Below are 15882 nucleotides of genomic sequence, written 5' to 3'. Positions count from 1 at the left end.
ATCATGAAATATTATTTTGAACAACCTTACTCTTACTATTATACAGTGTAGTGTTATTTCATATTGGTCAAATATTTTTTTAGAAATCTAATAAATACGTATAGTTTACACGAATGATTTGCAAAACACATAGATTACAATAAAATCTGATGAAATTATTTATTATTTATGTATATAGGAACTTAGAGTATCACCCAAATGGAGAGGCATCTGCTAGCTTAGAAGATGCTATTTGAAACTTTTAGCCATAACTTGGGCCAGTGAACTAAAACAGCTTACAATTAAATCAAAATATAGTTACAGAATTCCTTCAGAAACAAAAAATCCACAAGATTCAAATATGTTGGAGTAAACATGCCCAAACGTTTTCATAAAAAATAAGGGAGGCAATTAGAAATTCTAAAATTTTCAGTACATTCTGCCCACATGTTTTCCAGTTGTAATTATGATATTCTTCCTGAGCTAACCTGTTAGCTGATGGTTGTGTATTTGATTCATCACTGTTTTGTTTTAATCGTGTTTCTAGTAAATAAAAATTTTCCTAATATTTTTTCTCACAAAACCCAATGGACCACTGGATGCTGAATAACAAAACTTTTTAAAAATTTCATTTTGGTTGTTTTGTGAGCCAGTATTGAAAGCAATGTTTATTTTAGACCCAAAAGACGTTACTAACTTAAGACCACATAGAAGAGGACTGAAAAGTACATGCAAACATTTTTAAAACATCTTTCACTATGTTTCTTGGTGATTCTAGAAACTGTATAAGATTTACTCCAGAGAATTTATGCCATTTACAGTTATATATGAATTAACTTACTGTAATTAATTTGAAACTTGTAATTTTTCTAGAGTGATTTATCCTTTATTTAAACTTGGTATCAACATTCAAGGAAATAATTTGCTGAAATTTATCAGCTTCCTAAATAGTCAAAAGTATTAGTTTTGGTTTTTATTTTCTCACCAAATTTTATATAATTTATACTAATTAAATCTAGAATCATTACTTGCAATATAACTTACCATTCCCAGTAGTAATTATAGTATCTTTTTCATTAGAAAAAAATACCTAACAAGAACATGTCCAAAATACATATTATGTTTAACCATGTTACAAAGTCAGGTTCACGAAAACTTAATGCAATTCAGATAAAAATTTAAACACAGTAATGACTCTGAAAAGTAATTAGTTACTTTTCAGTAGTTAATTGCATACTGGAAAGCATATTGCCATGAGTGGCAAATCATTTATAACTAATGTATTATATTTGTTTTATGATAATTTTTTATTATTAATTTAAAAATCAGGTATAAATAGCCTATGTGTACAATGAAAGTTTTACAATTTCAATTGGATTAAAACTCATTTTTTAAATATTAAAAAGTAAAGGTTTATAGTAGGCATAAGATTTTAAACATCAAAAATAAAATGTCATTGACCATTAGACAAGGTTTTAATATTTTTTAACATAAAATGTAGAAAGATTAGCAACTTGGAAAACAACACAAACCCAATTTTTAAATAATGACTTGGAAAAAAAAAACAAAACAGTTACAAGTTTTTTGTTGTTACTGTTTTACAACTTCTTAAGAGGGTTTATATAGTAGAGTCATCTATCATTTGGGACATAGAAATCTTTTCTGTTAAAAAAAAAAAAGCATATGACTTACCTTTAAAAAGGCTAAGAAGGATTTTTCAATCAAATGCTCAAACATTTGAACAGACGGTTCTTAGTAGGACCAAATGGTATTCTGCAGAAAAACCCTACACTGAAATCCTCATTACATAAAGAGTGTGAGTTTAAATATGCTTAAAAAAAAAAAAAAAAAAAAAAACCCATCCCAGTATGTGGTTTGTTGCCAGAGGAATTAGGAAAGAAAAAAAAAAAAAAACACACACACATATCACACTACTGTTATGGCTTTTACTGGTCTATTTTTATGGTCTGGTGAGGACCCATTCCCTATATCTGAGATACTCAGCAGACTTTTTTTTTTGGCCATTCTCCCATCCAAGTAAGTCAGAGGCCAGAGAAACAAAAGGAACTGACTTGCTGCGCTGCCTCTATGTATTCTGTTTTACTGCACAATCATTATTCCAGATGACGAATAGGGTTCCGGGGGTGGAAACTACAAACTGGGAAGGATTAGCAGTATCACTTCTTTGTCATGACTTAGCTTACAAAACTTCATAATGTTGAATTAAAATGTACCTTGCTATACAGCATTAATTTGACGTGCATAAAGACTAAGAATTTTGAAAACAATTGGAGATACTATCAATAAAGATGACAAACCGACTTTAAAAAAGGAAATAGCATATTGTTTTAACTGGAAATTCTTAACTGTTCATCATTTTCTGTTAGTTTTACAAAAGTTTCATGAGCAGAGCAAAATATCCCTATAAAAACAAAAAATTAAATTTCCCTTAAATTTCTTCAGCCAAAATACAACTATTAAACAGCATTTAAACAGATTACATCTAAGATGACCTTTTAATGTAAAAAACAGCATAAACATAAGTTACTTTAAAAGAAAGGTATTATTTTAAAACCTAATAAAAATAAAAAGCCTGTGGGGGGGAGACCCTCAATACCAAGAACCCATTCTTGCAGAGAAATTCTCAAAATCGTGTAAGAGAGATCAAAATCTTTAGACAGTTAAACTGTCATCTATCAGACAGGCCAGCTGAATAAATGTCTCAAAGTCAACCTTGAAATAAAGTAAGCTAACAATAACAGGCAGAAATATATTTAGTCCATTAGATCATATTTAAACCAGTTCTTATCATTGGATTGGTCATGTGGCCCCTTCTGAGTATGTGGTGAATCTTTTCATTTGTTAGCAGTGCAATACAACTGGAAAAGGATTCAAAGTTCTCTTTTTCCCTCAGGCATTACTTTCTTTTTCCAAGGTATTTTTACTGACACGTTTATTTAAAAATTAATACTTAGATATTAATACTTTAGATATATTGGGATTTTTTTTTTTCAAATTTAAACCGCTTAATCAGGATCAGGTAGAAATGGCCTTGGACAATTTCCATGTGATTTATGCTACTCATTTTAAAAGAATAACTTACACAGATTTCAGGTAGCTTGAAAAGAGGATTTCTCTAACTGTGATCTCTGGTATTTGCTGTATTAGCAAAAAAGGTAGAAAAAGGCTATTTTAATGAATATCTCGATTAAAAACATCTATTTTATTGTATTGAAGCTGCTTTGATATATTTTCTTCTCAACTTTAATTCAAACACACTTACACCCCCACCCCCTGTATGAAAATTGAGAAATAGCTCACCAACACAGGAGTTCAGATAGTACCTATTTTAAAGAGCATATTTTAAACATATCGAAAGGATCATTAAATTATGATGAAATTATGAACACTATTAGAGAAAGACATTTCGGAAAAAATACAAGCACAATACATGCTTTAAGTTGACACTGAACTTACTTGGATCACTCATCAGTAGCCTAATGCCATCCAAACCCTCTGACTGTCTCTGGAGAGGAAAATGTCACACACTCCCAAGAGCAGTCCAAAGAATCAAATCTACATTCCCAGAGCCAGCTGTGTTCAATCCCATAGACAGCAGTTCCTGAGGAGCTTTCTGAGTCTCGTGTGGTAATACCCCGAGAGGGCACAGCTAAGTAAAATCTGCAATCATTTCTCTAGATTTGAGCAAAATATATACCTTAAACAACAAGGCAGAAAAATGCTATACCCATTTCAGAGTAAAGAATGTTGAGGTTTTCATTTTATAAAGCTTACATACCCACAGTATTTTGAAGAGATATATTTTATATGAGAGTACCCCTTGCCTTATGTAAATCCATTGCAGCACTACATACATCTAGTATAATGAAGGATAAAACTTTCAACATAATGAAGTCAGCTTAGACACAGTTTTTTGGGAACGTTTCTTTTGCGAGAGACCACATAGGGTTTGGACCCAGACAGACAAGTGAATCCTGATGTTACTGGGCAATGGTTGTATTGAGTGGGGGTTGGGAGTTCAATGACTACTCTTATTTTTCTTTTTTTTTGGAAAAAAAGTGGGCAAAACTAAGAAGGTCATAATATGAACTAAGTGAGGGCAGTTGACAGGAGCCTGATTACTAGACACTCAACGTCAAGCCCCTTCCATTCTTTTCTCCCTTCTGGTTTATTTTCTTCAGATTACAGAGCACCATCAGCCATCTACTGGGCTGTTTGGTCCTGTTTTTGCATCTGCTAGAATGTTGTCTCCATGAGGAGGGGGACATTTGGTTGGCTCACTGCTGAATCCCCAGAGTGCAGGCCAGGCTCATAGCTGGTAACCAGTTAAGTAAATGGACACACGCAACAACTGTCATAACCATAATAATATCTAAAACAGAGCGAGAATGGCCAGAAGTCAGACGTTACTATGTTGGCTGTCTGTACCACAAATATTCAATGGTTTGATTGGGATGAAGAGCATCTGCTTGGAAAGTCAATGGAGCAGAGTGTGGCTTTGGAATTCGTCACTTCCTAAAGTGTGTTAAGGTTGCTAACTACTTCCCCTCTCTTAGTTACCATGGATCTAATCTGTTGTAAAGACTGACAGTGAGAATATAAAGGATTCATATGTATAGTTAGTAAATACTTGCTATGGTGATGATTAGCCATTAAGCAAATGTTTATTTTAGGGACTTTATTAAACTAATATGGACAAATAAAAAAGTATTGAATATTATAAAATTCTCCCCTACCCCCTATAGTTTTATGAATTTTCAATTTACATTCTTATGTATATGGGATCATTCATACACCAAATCATACTTTCTGAAACTTGACTCTTCTCCTATTATGTGCGTTGGAGATATTCTCATGTTTTGGATAGAGTTAATGTGCTTTTTCCATCATTGAAAAATATTCCATACTAACAGGTGTATTGTCTTTTAAATAACCAATCTCCTATTTAATGGACATAGTTTTATTTCCAGTTCTTTGATCTTGCCAAAAAATGCTAAAAATTCCTATGTAGTTTTTAAAATTTTTGAGTATAGCTGACACACGAAGTTAGTTTCAGGTGTATGACATGGTGATTCAACATCTATGTTATGCTGTGCTCACCGCAAGTGTAGTTCTCAGCTGTCACTGTATGACGCTATTACAATATCATTGCATGCATACATAATTTTGTTTACATGTTCTAGAACACCAATAAACAGCAGTAAGTGAAATTGTTAGTGTGTACTAACAATGTGTGAGAATGCCTGTCTATACTGTTTTATACTGAACTTTAAGTTTCTAACAAGTACTTTTTTATTGGTAAATATTCAATTGAATGAAGTTGAACCTATTTTCCCAAGTATATTGGCCATTTCTATTTTAAAATACTCGTGATAATATCCTTGTTCATCTTTTTTTTTTCTATAAATTTGTTTGTCCTTTCTTTGTTAATTGGTAAGGAACCAACCAGCCTTATGCATTTGACAAAAAAAAAAATCTTTTTTACTATTTTCATTGTATTATTATATTACTACAATTTAAAACTTGTATGCCATTAACTTCACAGTAATTTCCTTTTAAATATAGTGTCATGCTTTCAAAGGCTCTCTTTACTTCAGAAGTATTAAATATAATAAAACTTCTTTTAGCATTTGTATGGTTTACAAAATCCTTTGTAACAGTATTTTTTAGAGAAGCTGATTCATGGAATTTAACACTTACGAAGTAAAAGAGGAAGAGGAAAGTAAATTGAATGACAAATATTGCAACATATTTGAGAAGCAGATGATAGATGAATCGTATGAGTTCTAGAGGAAGGGTCACATGGCCTGAGTTCTGATCACATTATTAGTAACAGCAGGATTTGTGAACTCAGTAAATAACACACAGCCATTGTATTTCTGATTTTCTTTCTTGCCAAAGAGGATCATCATACAGAGTCTATCCACACCCTCAAGCTTCAGATCAAATCACATGTTAGGTTTACCTAATTTAAATCTGTATGCAGCTTCTGTTAGGAGATGGAACTTTTTAAGTGATTTTTTTTTTTTTTTACAGTTCAGGAAATGAAAAGAAGAATCTTGATATAATATACATTGCATTTGTGGACTGTATGGATAAGCAATGACTTACAAATTATGATGATGATATAATAAGGGGGTTGACACATACTGGAGGCTTACTATCTGTCAGTTGTTGAACTAAGTATTTCACCTGTGTTACCTGTTGACCTATCATACCACCCGTTGGGCTCCTTAGACAACTAGAGTAGGTCACAAAGCTAGTATGTGCCAAATCAAGGATTAAAACCCAGAGAGACTAAGTGAAGAGCTTATACTCTTTTCTGAAAGAAAAAAAGCAGATAAAAAGTTCTTGAACAATACCTAATTTTACATACTTTTCTCAACACCTTTGTACAAATTGAGTAACAATTTTAAATAAATTGATGTTACACTGAGAGGAAAATGATATCTAATCATAACAAAGAATCAACAGTGAACATATTCTGTAAGTAGTAACAGAATTATTTTGAAATTAAATCCTTCTAAAGATGTGTAAACTATCTCAAAACATTAGTTACCAGTGTCAAACTGTAAGTAAAATTTGTTTTATCACTTTAATCCTTGGGGATAACTAACCATAGAGATTGATGTGCACATACATATGCACATATTTATGCACATGTATACACACGTGTGTGTGTGTGTGTATAAACATCTATCATTTTCAATTGCTACCTTATTTGTGAAAGTATGAAATCAATGGCATGCTTTACCTCTTTTCTATGGTGAGGAAGGACTTAACATGCAGGAACAAAAATAAATATATATGTACATAACTAAGATATAACAGTATAATGTAATGCCAGTAAAACTTGAGAGACTAAAATACAGGCTTCTAAGATGGCCTTTAAAAGAGAATTTCAAGGACATTAATAAAGGATAGGATATCAGGGTAACTAAAGTTTAGACTTAAACCATGTGATCTAATAAATTGAAATACAGGACACAAACATACTAAATTAAAATTATAAAATAAACTTACCCATATGTTTAATAGAAGCCATAGTAGTAGCTGTGTGTGAAAGAGATTTAACAGAGAGCACCTCTGTATATGTGGACAGTGCTCACGTGGGCAGGGCCAAATCAATATGTAAATTTCACAGGCCATCTAAAAATGTTGACAGACCTAATCTTTACTTGAACACTTTGCAAAGCTGACTCAACTCTCTAAGGGGAAGTAGAGTAAGTCAACATTTAAATGATGCTACGAAACATAAGGACATGGTATGATCAGCATAGTTGTCAGGGTAATTTGTATTCATACAGTTGATGGGATATTATTTGGAGGAAAACCAGAAATATTCAGGTAAAGTGATAACAAGGCCTGAAAACATGGCATGGTGAAATAGTAGGAAAAAAAGCACAATAATCAATAAAGAAAACAAGCAGTTAGTTAACAAATGCCAAATTTAAAAAGGTTGAGAAAAAAATATAATCAATGAATTTGAAATTTCACAGGACAGGAAAAATGTAAAAAAAAACCACTATTCAATTGAAATACAAAAAAAAAATCAAAACAAATTTTATCATTAAGAAAAGTAACCTAAGATACTCCCTGAAGTGGGGTCTTAAAAATTAAATAAATAAAATAATTTTAAGAGGGGTTAGGGACATCAGTTTACATTTGCTTTAGCTCATGGCTTGATCAAAAGGATGTACTTTAAAATCCTAAAATGTCAGGTTTTTTAACTCTGTTTAAACACCAGTAAAAAGCTGAAGTGTGTGATGAATGTATAAAAACAAAATACATTTAATCAAAGAAAAAAGATTGATAATGAGACTCAAAGTGATTTATTCCATTTAATGGAGACATGCTAATCACACTAGAGACAATGAAAAACCTAATTATATGGACATCCGTGTCATCTGACAACCTGTTACCTTAAGTTTAAAGATACACACTTGGACATCAGATTCCTACAAGACTTAGGTACACATACTGTATGCACGTGTGCGTGCACGCATGCGTGCATGCGCCCACACACACTCTTCTTCAGGGACATAGAAGGAGACCGACCTAATTAGGTTTCTTTTTAAAGATAGAAAAAAAAAAGGTTTCTAAGAAACATGTTATACAATAATAATTTATTTAAAAAATCACTACACAGGAAAAACTATATTCCCGATACCTTTCTTTTTCTGTTTGTTTGAAGTGGGATAAACCCTGCATCTGAGTGACCTGGCATTTTAAAGAAACATAAAACAGTTTGTGGACCATCATTGCCCAGGTTGGTTCTTAGTGGGCTTAAGGGAAGGGTTTGCCCTTCAATGAGCCTGAGTTTTCTGTCTTCAAAGAGACCAGCAAGTTTGGTTTAGAGTGTTACTTATCAAATGAACTCCTTGGAAGAACTTGAAATAAATTGTTAAAATTTCAAAGAACCCATAGGATTCCAAGAGCGAACATTTTACTTTAAATGTATTTTTCCGTTTGAATAAAGCCTCATGTTGTTTGTAAGAAAAACAAACAAAAACATTGAAAATATATACATGTAAAATTTTCAGAAGCAAATGTTTACCCGGAAATGTTATGGATCATTTCAATCACTTTCTTTACATATTTCAATGGGCATATTCCAGATGCCATAAACATTAGAATCCAGACAGAATAAAAAGTGGTACACCAGCACTCTATGTTGCATGAGACAGATAGATGAATTCAGAATAATTCTAAAATGTCAGAATCCTGAAACTGTCCTCTATGTGTCTCTGTGATTGCTGGGTACCTGCTTACCTGAAAGAAATCGCAACATATCAGAGGTAGAGTGAAACCTTCCCTTTGTGATCTTCATACTTCAGTTTTGAATCATAAAGAAGTTTGACTTGCCTATTAAACTTCATTACTTTAGCAGCAACTTTCGCAGCAGCATTAAACCTTGCTTTGCAATATAGGGCACTGACAAGGGAACTGATAAAGGAATTGACCTTGTGGTAACTGTACTAGGGTAGGTTTAGGTGTGTTCAGGCAGCATCAGCACCGTCTCTGCAATTATCGGTCATCCTTGAGCTCGCCAGCAAGCAACCAAGGACTCAAAACCTGTTTATCATGACCATCCCTTTCAGATTCCTGAATGTCACTCTTGTCTTTTGTTCTGAGGTTGTGATTCAAGGAACCAATAGTAGGTTATGGAGTCTGAATTGCTACAGAATGTCCCTCATACATGACTGAACTAGTCCTGCTAGTTTTGCTCTGCTTGATTAGCTCACTTGTCCTCAGGACAACTGGGACACAACTGTTTTCTTGGCTATTAGGGCCCAAGGTCTCTCGGTTGTGTTATTTAGGTAAGCAAAGTATCCTCCTCCACGGTGCCTCCAGTTCATGGGTAAAGGTACGTATGTGAATTGGAGTGCTTATATTATCTGAGTGGGTTTCAGTGGACTCTGTGATGCTCCTTTTGTTAAAGAGCACAGTGCTTTCCTGTTCAGGGTGAATGCTGAGAATATTCTTGTTTTCCCAAACTGCATGTACAAGGCTTGAAGCAGCATCCTCCATGTGTTCCAAGGACTAAAGAACATTTTCTGGATATGATCCAGGAATGTTGCTAGGCCTGTTTTTCCTCTCATTTTCTACAACTCCACAGGGAAAACTGGGTCATCACAGTAGGCTGGCGAAAAGAAGGCTACTGTGAGTAAAATTGGGAGGTGAAGTAAGTCCATAAAAGCATGTAAAACCATACCATTTCATGAATTAACTCAAAATTAAAAACCATTACAATGTTTCCTATGTTATAAAGAGGCATGTCACAAAATACTGTTTTTATAGTAAGCCTCCGTATAGACTCCTCTCTTTCACATGCTTCTTTTCTTCCTTGGTTACCCTATGTGTATCTGTCCTGATTGATTTCTATTTGACTATTTGACATTTCATTTTTATCTTTCTAGTATGCTCTCAAAAGGGTACATGATTTGGGATATGTAAATTTGGAGTTGCATTCACATGACTTATTGCAATTGCATTTACAAAAGCACATCTATCCCTAAATCAGCAGAAACCATGAATTCATTTGGTCCTTCACTCCTTTTACAAACATGCTTACATCATCCACTTAACAGATATTTCTGTTTTGAAAGGCGTCCAGCCTCCAGTGGCAGTTCAATGTACAATTACAGGTATCAAAATATTACCAAGAAGTATTCTAGTCAAAACTTCACCATATTTTGCAACTGATTCTATTAGCCTTGCATTTAGTGTTCTGTATAGTAGGAAATATTTAAATTCTTCAAGAAACTCAAAAAATGAATATTAAATTACATTTATGCTATTTACTAATCTTTCTCTGGCTTGTCTGTTATGTCAGCCAGGTTATGGAAAAAAAATACAGTGTGATCTTCTTTTTAAGTCTTTTGGTGCAAATCCATTACTTGGAAAGCTTTTTATCTCTAGGATATAATATTCTACCATCATATGTATCACTCTTTCAATATTCATCCAATCTTATGCAAATACAATTAAAAATGAGAACAATGTCTTTTTTGTTTTTAAGTCCATTAAATAAGTACTAAGATGTGTTTGAGGGAATTGGCTTCAATCTTTAAAGATGGAACATAATGAATTTAGTTGATTATTTAAGGGATTTTTCACTATGCCTGAGAATTTCCCAGAGGAAAGAAAGAGAGTAATGTGGTTTTTTTTTTTGTAATTAAAAAAAATTTTTTTTACTTATTTATTTTTTGAGAGACAGAGAGCGAGCACAAGTTGGGGAGGGGCAGAGAGAGAAGGAGACACAGAATCCAAAGCAGGCTCCAAGCTGTCTGCACAGAGCCTGACTTGGGGCTCATACTCACAAACCGTGAGATCATGACCTGAGCCAAAGTCAGACGCTTAATGACTGAGCCACCCAGGCACCCCAAGATAGTGACGTTTCTTCAGGGACTTCACACCCTAGAACCTTAGTGCCTTTTATATAGGGAGGAGTGACTTGTGATCTAGAAGCCATGAGTGACTGACTCAGCATTTAGAGATGTCCTTCCATACTGAGTACAGAAGATTCAAAAACTGCCTCCATATTTTGATTTACAAAGGTTTTGATTCTAGAGACATCGCCTCTAAGAATGCCAATGCTCTATTTAAAATTTTCCTTTGATTAAATAGGGAGTGTTACAAGAACATGCATTTTCCCTCAGGACTCACAAAAGCTCCTTTGCTCAACATTGGTATGAATCAGTCTTTCTACTATTATCTAACCGCCCCCCCCCCACGCCATCCCCATCTTCTATGTAGAAGAATAAGGAAACACATATTCTTCCTGCTGGGGGACTTTTTAAAAACTCAGGGTAGGTCAGTCTGGGTCAAAGCCAACACCCAAACAAGTGGAAGAGAGAAAGTTAAGGAGAAAGAGCCAACAAGTTTGATCCAACTATGCCTAAAGAGTACTAACACTGGGGCACCTGGGTGGCTTAGTCCTTGAGTGCCAATTCTTGGTTTTGGCTCAGGTCATGATCCCAGGGTCATGGGATTGAGCCCAATGTCAGACTCTGTGCAGCCTGCTCAGGATTCTCTCTCCCTGCTCCTCTTCCTCTCTCTTCCTAAAAAAAAAAAAAAAAAAAAAAAAAAAAAAAAAAAGAAAGAAAATTAAAGTACTAACTCTGGAGTTTTCAATTATGTGGACTCCCTAAAATCCCTCTATTGAGTCAGCTAGTTTCAGTTGAAAACACAATATTCTATGTAAAATGTGGATCTTAGATCACTGCTCATTTACACAAATAAAATATCTAACCAAAGTTCTTCTTCATTAAGTGTCATCAAGAAACACAATCAGGAGGGGCGTCCAACTTTGGCTCAGGTCATGATCTTGCTGTCTTTGAGTTTAAGGCCTGCGTCAGGCTCTGTGCTGACAGCTCAGAGCCTGGAGCCTGCTTCGGATTCTGTCTGTCTGTCTGTCTGTCTCTCTCTCTCTCTCTCTCTGCCCCTCCCCTGCTTGTGCTCTGTCTCTCTCTCAAAAATAAATAAAATGTAAAAAAAAAAAAAAAAAAAAAAAAGAAACACAATCAGGAGACCTCTAAAAAAAAGAATCAAGGACAGAAATACGGTTTTTTACACTATATGTAACAGAGATATTAGTATAATATTAAACACATATAAAACACCATGTAACTATATTTTCTTCTTCATATGTCCAGAACTCTTTAGTGTTATACTCATAGAATATGTCATAAAAAGCTCAGTTCATTCAGGAGTTGCAAGGGCGCAGGTGACAGTGAAGCTCCCTATAATGTACTCACTTGGGAACTGTGTTGGTAGTGATTTTTATATCCCAGATTTTAAAATAGTGCCAGACACATAATAGATGCTCAAATACACATTGAATAGATAATGAAGAACCTATTCAATAGATATCACAGGATAGATCAAAAAGAAACATGGGTATATTATATAATTTGGTAGGAGAGAAGGTTATCTTTGGTTCTCCATGTTGTCTGATACCAAGTTTAAAAGGAATGGTTATTTTCTATGTATGCCTTTTTATATTTAGTAGACACCGGGCGTGAAGTGCAACAAAGAACAGGCGTGGTCTGCTTTAAGCAAAAATCTGCATGTATTAAACAAATAGTCTGATTCTTTCACATTAGCAAATATTCTTGGGGTGCCTGGGTGGCTCAGTCAGGGCCATTTTTTTAAAAAACTGAAAACCATTCTTACAAAGGATTCTGTCAGTCTTCAGATACTTCTTGAGTAAGTACAATACAAGGATGAATGACATGCTCCTACAAAATAACCTTTTCCCAAGCATTTTAATGTTTATTTTTATTTTTATTTTTGAGACAGCATGAGTGGAGGACAGGGGCAGAGGGAGATAGAGAGTCTTAAGCAGGCCCCACACTTAGCCCCACGCAGGATTCAATCCCATACCCCTGGGATTATGACCTGAGCATCAAGAGTCTGATGCTCAATGGACTGAGCCATCCAGGTGCCCCCCCAAACATTTTAAGTGATCTAATATACTAACTGTGTTTCTGTATCCACATCAAGGAATAGACATATTTATTAAAATGAAGATTCCTAAAATTTGTTAAAATAATTCACACCAAAAACCATGATTCAGTATTAAATGTAGATCATTATAAGTGGTTTTGCCTATCAAATTTTCGCCAAGTCTTCTGAATAGTAATACACTACCGTCTAATTTTTTACATGACCATCTTTTTTTATAAATCAACTGATGTGATCCCTTGCTAATAGTTTGATTCCTCTGGGTTGTTTAGAGGGTTTATTCTGGACTGCTCATTTATTTTGTTAAAAGACAGTGGGTCTTTATCTGACTTCAAAATGCACCTTTGTCAAGAGTGTTAGTATGGCCCAGTCACTAGAAACTTAAGCACCTCTGAGGATTGGCCTTTATGTTCTGATAGCAGTTAGTTCAAGAAAAATGGCTGAAGTTCTGTCTCTGTTTAAGTTCTGTCTTTGTACTTGTTACCATCTGTGACATGAGACTTCTCTTTAAGAGGGGCATCGCTCAGCTAAAGAGACATGCTAGAGGATTCCAAACACTGACCAATTTCAGAAGTCTGTAAAAATGAATAAAGTACAAAGAAAAAATCAAAAATATCACCAAATGTGTCCTTCCTTATCCCATGGCAACCTGAGATGGACTTTTTTTTTTTTTTTACTCTCAAGAGAACTTTTCATACTATGACTATGAACTCTTAAATATCAAAACAAAATGCATAAATGCCAAAACCCAGGAGAAAAGGACAGTAAGTAGAACCTGGTAGCATTTTTGTCTCAGGAGAGGCTGCCAGCCCTGCCTCCGCCACAGACTGTGACAAACATACAAGAGTTTGAGTCAAAAGGCAGATAAGATAAATACAACACCTACATGTGAAGAGGTGCAGACGTTATGGTCTTATAAAGCATGAATATGTAAAAAAAAAAAATGAAAAGGTGTCATTAAAATCGGAAAAATTGTCTTAAATCAGAAAGGGCAAAATAGTTGAAAATGTACTCCAAGGAGCAAATCCTCAAACTGAGGATGAGAGTCAGACTCTAAAATCTTTTCCATTATTATAAAGATGTGTTTTCAAATAAATTAATTCTCTAATACATTTTGTGTGTCAGATTACATGGTATATTACTTAAAGCATAAGATTTTTAAAACTATGGTAAACCACATTTATTCTATTTATATGCAAACAAAGAGTGAATATAAAATGAAAATATCACTAAAATGTACTACATTACATAGATAAATTTATAGATTGTTTTTATGGAATTATTAATCTAAGTCAAATTTACAGAAACTTTTTTTATCACATAAATAATATACTTTACTAGTCTTGCTTTCTCATGCTTTTAATTTAATGAAAATCCTATACATAAAAGTTAGGCAATGGGGTAATAACCAGCAGACATAACAAATTTGAAGTGTGTACTAACGTTACATAGTAAGTTTCAGCTTGATTTTCATGTAGTTGCTATCCATTATAAACTGTAAGTTCCTATGTCAAAATTTGGTAATTTGTAATTGGTAAATATGTAAATTGCTAATAAATATAGTTTTATTGTATAAATAATAAAAACTACTGATACAATAGAGGATCTGATCTGAATATTCTTACCATCAAAGTATGGAGAGGCGGCACAATGCCAGCTAAACTGGCTTTTCATTCACTGATAAATTGGGTTGCCATAGCAAGCCCATATTCACTGTTTCTAAGCAACCCAAGGCTCCGCAGACTTCAGATACTTAGGAATCCACTGATCTTTCATCATCCTTAAGGGAGAGATATGAAAACTTGTGGTACCAGACTCAGTGGAAGATTCCCTGATGACCCAGTAGAGCAGTGACCTGCCATAAAATGTCCCTGTGTTGGTATCCATTTAATTTATCAAATAATAATATTTGTGATAGGGAATTAATTGATTAAAGTGCTAAGTGGATGAAATTAGGTACAGAAAATGATCAATACCTAGTATGTGTTGAGCAGGCAAATGTTTGAGTAAACAGACAAGATACCGTGCACAATCCAACTTTCTAAAGACAAAGTCATTTACATAATGCCAGCATTCATAAAGTCCTTGCCTTTTAGTGTAAAAAAATATATCTGTTTAGCAGCATTACCACACAGCAGGTCATCTCAATTTTTTTGTTTTCTAATTATTTATACTTAGGTAGCATACATAATTATAGATCAGTAATTGCTTGTGATTTTATATTGAAATGTTTTATTATGGTTTGTCTAGAATGCTTGAATAATTAACCACCCAAACATCAAATAGAATTGTATAGGTCTGAGGTACAAGCAAGTTTAGGAATTCTTTGAATGAGGTAATATTAGCATTTCCTGCCCCTGTCTATGTCAAACACTCTCCTCGAGTCTCCTGTCTTCACACAGTACCCACAGAGGCAAACCACTGCCTCTATAGCTCTTAATTCACAAGGCTTACTTTCCAACTATTTGAGATAATCAAAGTGAAAGAGAGTTAAGGCACACAGATATCGTCCGTTCCTATAGAATACTGTATCACAATGCAGGTCAGAATAAAATGCCATTACTAGAAATTGTTATATGTGAACAGTAAAATGATTCGGTCTGAAATCTGTAAAATTTTACCTAATTCTAATACCTGCCTCCCATTATCATTCCATGTGGCTAAGCTCTTACCAGGAAAAACATTGGAGGAATGATGTGCAAATTGAAAACTGGTTCTAATTTAATGGTAAATTTTGTAACATTACTTCCTGTATCCTGTTAGCTGTTGCATCAAAGATTCAGTAACCTGCCAGGTATACAATATGATGATAGAGTTCTGTAACCTGAATGTAAGATAAAGTTGACATGTCACCTCTCATACAAGTCCCAGGAAGCCACCTGTTGACTAGAGACATACCAGGAATGTCAGCAG

General features: G+C 34.2%; 2 protein-coding genes across 7 annotated transcripts in view; one reads left to right on the top strand and one right to left on the bottom strand.

Annotated features, from left to right (window-relative positions):
* Window positions 1–15882, top strand: part of GNAT3 (G protein subunit alpha transducin 3) — a 300648-nt gene that overhangs the window by 120339 nt on the left and 164427 nt on the right. The window lies entirely within an intron of this gene.
* CD36 (CD36 molecule) overlaps window positions 1–15882 on the bottom strand; it is a 76757-nt gene that overhangs the window by 37235 nt on the left and 23640 nt on the right. Inside the window, exon 1 of one of the 5 annotated variants that reach the window (XM_019825387.3) lies at window positions 7024–7080. The exons of 2 other annotated variants lie outside the window; for them this stretch is intronic. The gene's annotated coding sequence lies outside the window, so the exon portion shown is untranslated. Of the gene's footprint in view, window positions 1–1671; window positions 2044–7023; window positions 7081–15882 lie in introns of those variants that run through there. 2 more of the 5 variants (XM_045052311.1, XM_003982706.5) reach the window with 2 other exon arrangements.

The sequence above is a fragment of the Felis catus genome, chromosome A2, assembly GCF_018350175.1.
Source record: "Felis catus isolate Fca126 chromosome A2, F.catus_Fca126_mat1.0, whole genome shotgun sequence".
Taxonomy (NCBI): domain Eukaryota; kingdom Metazoa; phylum Chordata; class Mammalia; order Carnivora; family Felidae; genus Felis; species Felis catus.
The sequence above is the reverse complement of the archived record's forward strand: the minus strand, read 5'-3'. Positions and strand labels throughout refer to the sequence as shown.